Below are 7,580 nucleotides of genomic sequence, written 5' to 3'. Positions count from 1 at the left end.
TTCGAGACGTATTCCCCTCGCCGTTTCCAAAAGTCTGTTTTACCGACGTCTCCCGCTGACAGGGAGGCAGTTTTGGAAGCCATTCACAAGCTGTATTCCCAGCAGGTGATAATCAAGGTACCCCTCCTGCAACAGGGAACGGGGTATTATTCCACACTATTGTGGTACCGAAGCCAGACGGCTCGGTGAGACCGATTTTAAAATCTAAAATCTTTGAACACTTGCATACAGAGGTTCAAATTCAAAATTGAGTCACTCAGAGCAGTGATTGCAAACCTGGAAGAAGGGGACTACATGATGTCTCGGGACATCAAGGATGCTTACCTTCATGTCAAAATTTACCCTTCTCACCAAGGGTATTTCAGGTTATGGTACAGAACTGTATCAGTTCGGACGCTGCCGTAGGGATGATCCACGGCACCCCGGGTCTTTACTGAAGTAATGACCGTAATGATGATATTCCTTCGAAGGAAGGGAATTTTAGTTATCCTTTACTTGGACGATTCCCTGATAAGGGTAAGATCCAGGGAACAGTTGGAGATCGGTGTAGCACTATATCAGGTAGTGTTGCGGCAGCACGATTGGATTCTCAATATTCCAAAATCGCAGCTGGTTCCGACGACTTGTCTTCTGTTCCTAGGGATGATCCTGGACACAGTCCAGAAAGAAGGTGCTTCTCCCGGAGGAGAAAGCCAGGGAGTTATCCGAGCTAGTCAGGAACCTCCTAAAACCGAACCAAGTCTCAGTGCATCAATGCACAAGGGTTCTGGGTAAAAATGGTGGCTTCCTACGAAGCAATCCCATTCGGCAGATTCCACGCACAGTGGAACCTACTGGACAAATGGTCCGGGTCGCATCTTCAGATGCTTCAGCGGATAACCCTGTCACCAGGGACAAGGGTATCCCTCCTGTGGTGGTTGCAGAGTGCTCATCTTCTAGAGGGCCGCAGATTCAGCATTCGGGACTGGGTCCTGGTGGCCACGGATGCCAGCCTGCGAGGCTGGGGAGCAGTCACACAGGGAAGGAATTTCCAGGGCTTATGGTCAAGCCTGGAGACATCTCTTCATATGAACATTCTGGAACGAAGGGCCATTTACAATGCCCTAAGTCAAGCAAAACCCCTGCTTCAGGGTCAGGCGGTATTGATCCAATCGGACAACATCACGTCAGTCGCCCACGTAAACAGACAGGGCGGCACGAGAAGCAGGAGGGCAATGGCAGAAGCTGCAAGGATTTTCGCTGGGCGGAAAATCATGTGATAGCACTGTCAGCAGTGTTCATTCCGGGAGTGGACAACTGGGAAGCAGACTTCCTCAGCAGACACGACCTTCACCCGGGAGAGTGGGGACTTCACCCAGAAGTCTTCCACCTGATTGTAAACCGTTGGGAAAAACCAAAGGTGGACATAATGGCGTCCCGTCTAAACAAAAAACTAGACAGATATTGCGCCAGGTCAAGGGACCCTCAGGCAATAGCGGTGGACGCTCTGGTAACACCGTGGGTGTACCTGTCAGTGTATGTGTTCCCTCCTCTGCCTCTCATACCAAAAGTACTGAGAATCATAAGAAGGAGAGGAGTAAGAACTATACTCGTGGTTCCGGATTGGCCAAGAAGGACTTGGTATCCGGAACTTCAAGAGATGCTCACGGACGAACCGTGGCCTCTACCTCTAAGAAAGGACCTGCTCCAGCAGGGGCCTTGTCTGTTCTAAGACTTACCGCGGCTGCGTTTGACGGCATGGCGGTTGAACGCCGGATCCTGAAGGAAAAAGGCATTCCAGATGAAGTCATCCCTACCCTGGTCAAGGCCAGGAAGGACGTAACCGCAAAACATTATCACCGCATTTGGCGAAAATATGTTGCGTGGGGTGAGGCCAAGAAGGCCCCTACAGAGGAATTTCAACTGGGTCGTTTCCTCCATTTCCTGCAAACAGGACTGTCTATGGGCCTAAAATTAGGGTCCATTAAGGTTCAAATTTCGGCCCTGTCGATTTTCTTCCAAAAAGAACTGGCTTCAGTGCCTGAAGTTTAGACATTTGTAAAAGGGGTACTGCATATACAGCCTCCTTTTGTGCCTCCAGTGGCACCTTGGGATCTCAATGTTGTGTTGAGTTTCCTAAAGTCACATTGGTTTGAACCACTCACCACTGTGGACTTAAAATATCTCATGGAAGTGACGAGTTAGCCCTGGCTTCAGCCAGGCGTGTGTCAGAATTGGCGGCTTTATCATATAAAAGCCCTTACTTAATATTTCATTCTGACAGGGCAGAATTGAGGACTTGTCCTCAATTTCTACCTAAGGTGGTTTCTGCATTTCACATGAACCAACCTATTGTGGTACCTGCGGCTACTAAGGACTTGGAGGATTCCAAGTTGCTTGACGTGGTCAGGGCCCTGAAAATATATGTTTCCAGGACGGCTGGAGTCAGAAAATCTGACTCGCTGTTTATCCTGTATGCACCCAACAAACTGGGTGCTCCTGCTTCTAAGCAGACGATTGCTCGTTGGATTTGTAGTACAAGTCAGCTTGCACATTCTGTGGCAGGCCTGCCACAGCCAAAAATCTTATAATGCCCACTCCACAAGGAAGGTGGGCTCATCTTGGGCAGCTGCCCGAGGGGTCTCGGCTTTACAACTTTGCCAAACAGTTACTTGGTCAGGAGCAAATACGTTTGTAAAATTCTACAAATTTGATACCCTGGCTGAGGAGGACCTGGAGTTCTCTCATTCGGTGCTGCAGAGTCATCCGCACTCTCCCGCCCGTTTGGGAGCTTTGGTATAATCCCCATGGTCCTTACGGAGTTCCCAGCATCCACTAGGACGTCAGAGAAAATAAGAATTTACTTACCGATAATTCTATTTCTCGTAGTCCGTAGTGGATGCTGGGCGCCCATCCCAAGTGCGGATTGTCTGCAATACTGGTACATAATTATGGTTACCAAAAAATTCGGGTTATTGTTGTAGTGAGCCATCTTTTCTAGAGGCTCCTCTATTTTCATGCTGTTAACTGGGTTCAGATCACAAGTTGTACAGTGTGATTGGTGTGGCTGGTATGAGTCTTACCCGGGATTCAATATCCTTCCTTATTGTGTACGCTCGTCCGGGCACAGTATCCTAACTGAGGCTTGGAGGAGGGTCATAGGGGGAGGAGCCAGTGCACACCAGGTGATCCTAAAGCTTTCTTTAGATGTGCCCAGTCTCCTGCGGAGCCGCTATTCCCCATGGTCCTTACGGAGTTCCCAGCATCCACTACGGACTACGAGAAATAGAATTATCGGTAAGTAAATTCTTATTTTTTCCCCCATCAGAAGAATTAAATGAATTGTGTGAAGAAGCGTGGGCTTTCCCTGATAAAAAATTGGTAATTCCTAAGAAGTTACTAATGGCGTTCCCTTTACCGCCAGAGGATAGGTCACGTTGGGAAACACCTCCTAGGGTGGATAAAGCGCTCACACGTTTGTCTAAAAAGGTGGCACTACCGTCTCCGGATACGGCCGCCCTCAAGGAACCTGCTGATAGAAAGCAGGAGGCGATCCTGAAGTCTGTATACACACACTCAGGCATTATACTTAGACCAGCTATTGCGTCAGCATGGATGTGCAGTGCTGCCGCTGCGTGGTCAGATAACCTGTCAGAAAATATTGACACACTAGACAGACACTATTCTGCTAACCATAGAGCATATCAAAGACTCAGTCTTATACATGAGAGATGCACAGAGGGAGATTTGCCGGCTGGCATCTAAAGTAAGTGCATTGTCCATTTTTGCTAGGAGAGGCTTATGGACTCGGCAGTGGACAGGGGATGCAGATTCAAAAAGGCACATGGAAGTTTTGCCTTGTAAGGGTGAGGAGTTATTTGGGGATGACCTCTCGGACCTAGTTTCCACAGCAACATCTGGGAAGTCAGCATTTTTACCCCATGTTCCCTCACAGCCTAAGAAGGCGCCGTTTTATCAGGTTCAGTCCTTTCGGACCCAGAAAAACAGGCGTGGAAAAGGCGGGTCTTTTCTGTCCAGAGGCAGAGGTAGGGGAAAAAGGCTGCAACAAACAGCAGGTTCCCAGGAGCAAAAGTCCTCCCCCGCTTCTACTTCCAAGTCCACCGCATGACGGTGGGGCTCCACAGGCGGAGCCAGGTACGGTCGGGGGCCGCCTCAAGAATTTCAGCTATCAGTGGGCTCGCTCACAGGTGGATCCCTGGATCCTTCAAATAGTATCTCAGGGGTACAAACGGGAATTCGAGGCGTCTCCACCCCACCGGTTCCTAAAATCTGCCTTGCAGATTGCTCCCTCAGACAGGGAGGCGGTGCTAGCGGCAATTCACAAGCTGTATTCCCAGCAGGTGGTAATCAAGGTGCCCCTACTTCAACAAGGCCGGGGTTACTATTCCACACTATTTGTGGTACCGAAACCGGACGGTTCGGTGAGACCAATTTGAAATTTGAAATCCTTGAACACATACATAAAAAAATTCAAGTTCAAGATGGAATCGCTCAGGGCGGTTATTGCAAGTCTGGACGAGGGGGATTACATGGTATCCCTGGACATCAAAGATGCTTACCTGCATGTCCCCATTTACCATCCTCACCAGGAGTACCTCAGATTTGTGGTACAGGATTGCCATTACCAATTCCAGACGTTGCCATTTGGACTGTCTACGGCACCGAGGGTGTTTACCAAGGTAATGGCGGAAATGACGATACTCCTTCGAAAAAAAGGAGTTTTAATTATCCCGTACTTGGACGATCTCCTAATAAAAGCGAGGTCCAAGGATCAGTTGTTGGTAGGAGTAGCACTATCTCAGGAGGTGCTGCACCAGCACAGTTGGATTCTGAATATTCCAAAATCACAGCTGGTTCCGACGACACGTCTACTGTTCCTGGGTATGATTCTGGATACAGTCCAGAAAAAAGTGTTTCTCCCGGAGGAGAAAGCCAAGGAGCTGTCATCTCTAATCAGAGACCTCCTGAAACCAAAACAGGTATCGGTGCATCACTGCACGCGGGACCTGGGAAAGATGGTAACTTCTTACGAAGCAATTCCTTACGGCAGGTTCCATGCCAGAATCTTTCAGTGGGACCTGCTGGACCAATGGTCCGGATCGCATCTCCAAATGCATCGCTTAATAACCCTGTCTCCAAGAACCAGGGTGTCTCTGCTGTGGTGGCTGCAGAGGGCTCATCTTCTAGAGGGCCACAGATTCGGTATACAGGACTGGGTCCTGGTGACCACGGAAGCCAGCCTTCGAGGCTGGGGGGCAGTCACACAGGGAAGAAACTTCCAAGGACTGTGGTCGAGTCAAGAGACTTCCCTACACATAAATATTCTGGAACTAAGGGCCATTTACAATGCCCTAAGTCAGGCAAAATCCCTGCTTCTACATCAGCCGGTACTGATCCAATCAGACAACATCACGGCAGTCGCCCATGTAAATCGACAGGGCGGCACAAGAGCAGGATGGCAATGGCAGAAGCCACAAGGATTCTCCGTTGGGCGGAAAATCATGTACTAGCACTGTCAGCAGTGTTCATCCCGGGAGTGGACAACTGGGAAGCAGACTTTCTCAGCAGACACGACCTCCACCCGGGAGAGTGGGGACTTCATCCAGAAGTCTTCCAAATGATTGTAAATCAATGGGAACGGCCACAGGTGGACATGATGGCGTCCCGCCTAAACAAAAAACTAGAGAGAGATATTGCGCCAGGTCAAGGGACCCTCAGGCGATCGCTGTGGACGCTCTAGTGACACCGTGGGTGTACCAGTCAGTTTATGTGTTCCCTCCTCTGCCTCTCATACCAAAGGTATTGAGAATAATAAAAAAACGAGGAGTAAGAACAATACTCGTGGTTCCGGATTGGCCACGACGAGCGTGGTACCCGAAACTTCAAGAGATGATCTCAGAAGACCCATGGCCTCTGCCGCTCAGACAGGACCTGCTGCAGCAGGGGCCTTGTCTATTCCAAGACTTACCGCGGCTGCGTTTGACGGCATGGCGGTTGAACTCCGGATCCTGAAGGAAAAGGGCATTCTGGAGGAAGTCATTCCTACGCTGATTAAAGCCAGGAAAGATGTAACTGCAAAGCATTATCACCGCATATGGCGGAAATATGTTGCTTGGTGTGAGGCCAAAAAGGCCCCAACAGAGGAATTTCAACTAGGTCGATTTCTGCACTTCCTACAAGCAGGAGTGACTATGGGCCTGAAATTAGGCTCCATTAAGGTACCGATCTCGGCTCTGTCGATTTTCTTCCAGAAAGAACTAGCTTCACTGCCTGAAGTTCAGATGTTTGTGAAGGGAGTGCTGCATATTCAGCCCCCGTTTGAGCCTCCAGTGGCACCTTGGGATCTCAACGTGGTGTTGAGTTTCTTAAAATCTCATTGGTTTGAGCCACTTAAAACCGTGGATCTAAAATATCTCACGTGGAAAGTGGTCATGTTATTGTCCTTGGCTTCGGCCAGGCGTGTGTCAGAATTGGCGGCTTTGTCGTGTAAAAGCCCTTATCTGATTTTCCATATGGATAGGGCAGAATTGAGGACTCGTCCCCAGTTTCTCCCTAAGGTGGTATCAGCTTTTCACTCGAACCAACCTATTGTGGTGCCTGCGGCTACTAGGGACTTGGAGGAGTCCAAGTTACTGGACGTAGTCAGGGCCTTGAAAATTTATGTTTCCAGGACGGCTAGAGTCAGGAAAACTGACTCGCTATTTATCCTGTGTGCACCCAACAAGCTGGGTGCTCCTGCTTCTAAGCAGACTATTGCTCGCTGGATCTGTAACACGATTCAGCAGGCGCATTCTGCGGCTGGACTGCCGCATCCTAAATCAGTAAAAGCCCATTCCACAAGGAAGGTGGGCTCATCTTGGGCGGCTGCCCGAGGGGTCTCGGCTTTACAACTTTGCCGAGCTGCTACTTGGTCAGGGGCAAACACGTTTGAAAAATTCTACAAATTTGATACCCTGGCTGAGGAGGACCTTGAGTTCTCTCATTCGGTGCTGCAGAGTCATCCGCACTCTCCCGCCCGTTTGGGAGCTTTGGTATAATCCCCATGGTTCTTTCGGAGTTCCCAGCATCCACTAGGACGTCAGAGAAAATAAGATTTTACTCACCGGTAAATCTATTTCTCGTAGTACGTAGTGGATGCTGGGCGCCCATGCCAAGTGCGGATTGTCTGCAATACTTGTACATAGTTATTGTTAACTAAAGGGTTATTGTTGAGCCATCTGTTGAGAGGCTCAGTTGTTTTCATACTGTAAACTGGGTATAGTATCACGAGTTATACGGTGTGATTGGTGTGACTGGTATGAGTCTTACCCGGGATTTATAAATCCTTCCTTATTGTGTACGCTCGTCCGGGCACAGTGTCCTAACTGAGGATTGGAGGAGGGTCATAGTGGGAGGAGCCAGTGCACACCAGGTGACCTAAAGCTTTCTTTAGTTGTGCCCAGTCTCCTGCGGAGCCGCTATTCCCCATGGTACTTTCGGAGTTCCCAGCATCCACTACGGACTACGAGAAATAGATTTACCGGTGAGTAAAATCTTATTTGGTCAAGGTCTTGGCTAATCGTAACATTTAGGGCCGGATG

Source organism: Pseudophryne corroboree (assembly GCF_028390025.1).
Source record: "Pseudophryne corroboree isolate aPseCor3 chromosome 3 unlocalized genomic scaffold, aPseCor3.hap2 SUPER_3_unloc_2, whole genome shotgun sequence".
Lineage (NCBI taxonomy): Eukaryota > Metazoa > Chordata > Amphibia > Anura > Myobatrachidae > Pseudophryne > Pseudophryne corroboree.
This window is presented reverse-complemented; position numbering follows the sequence as displayed.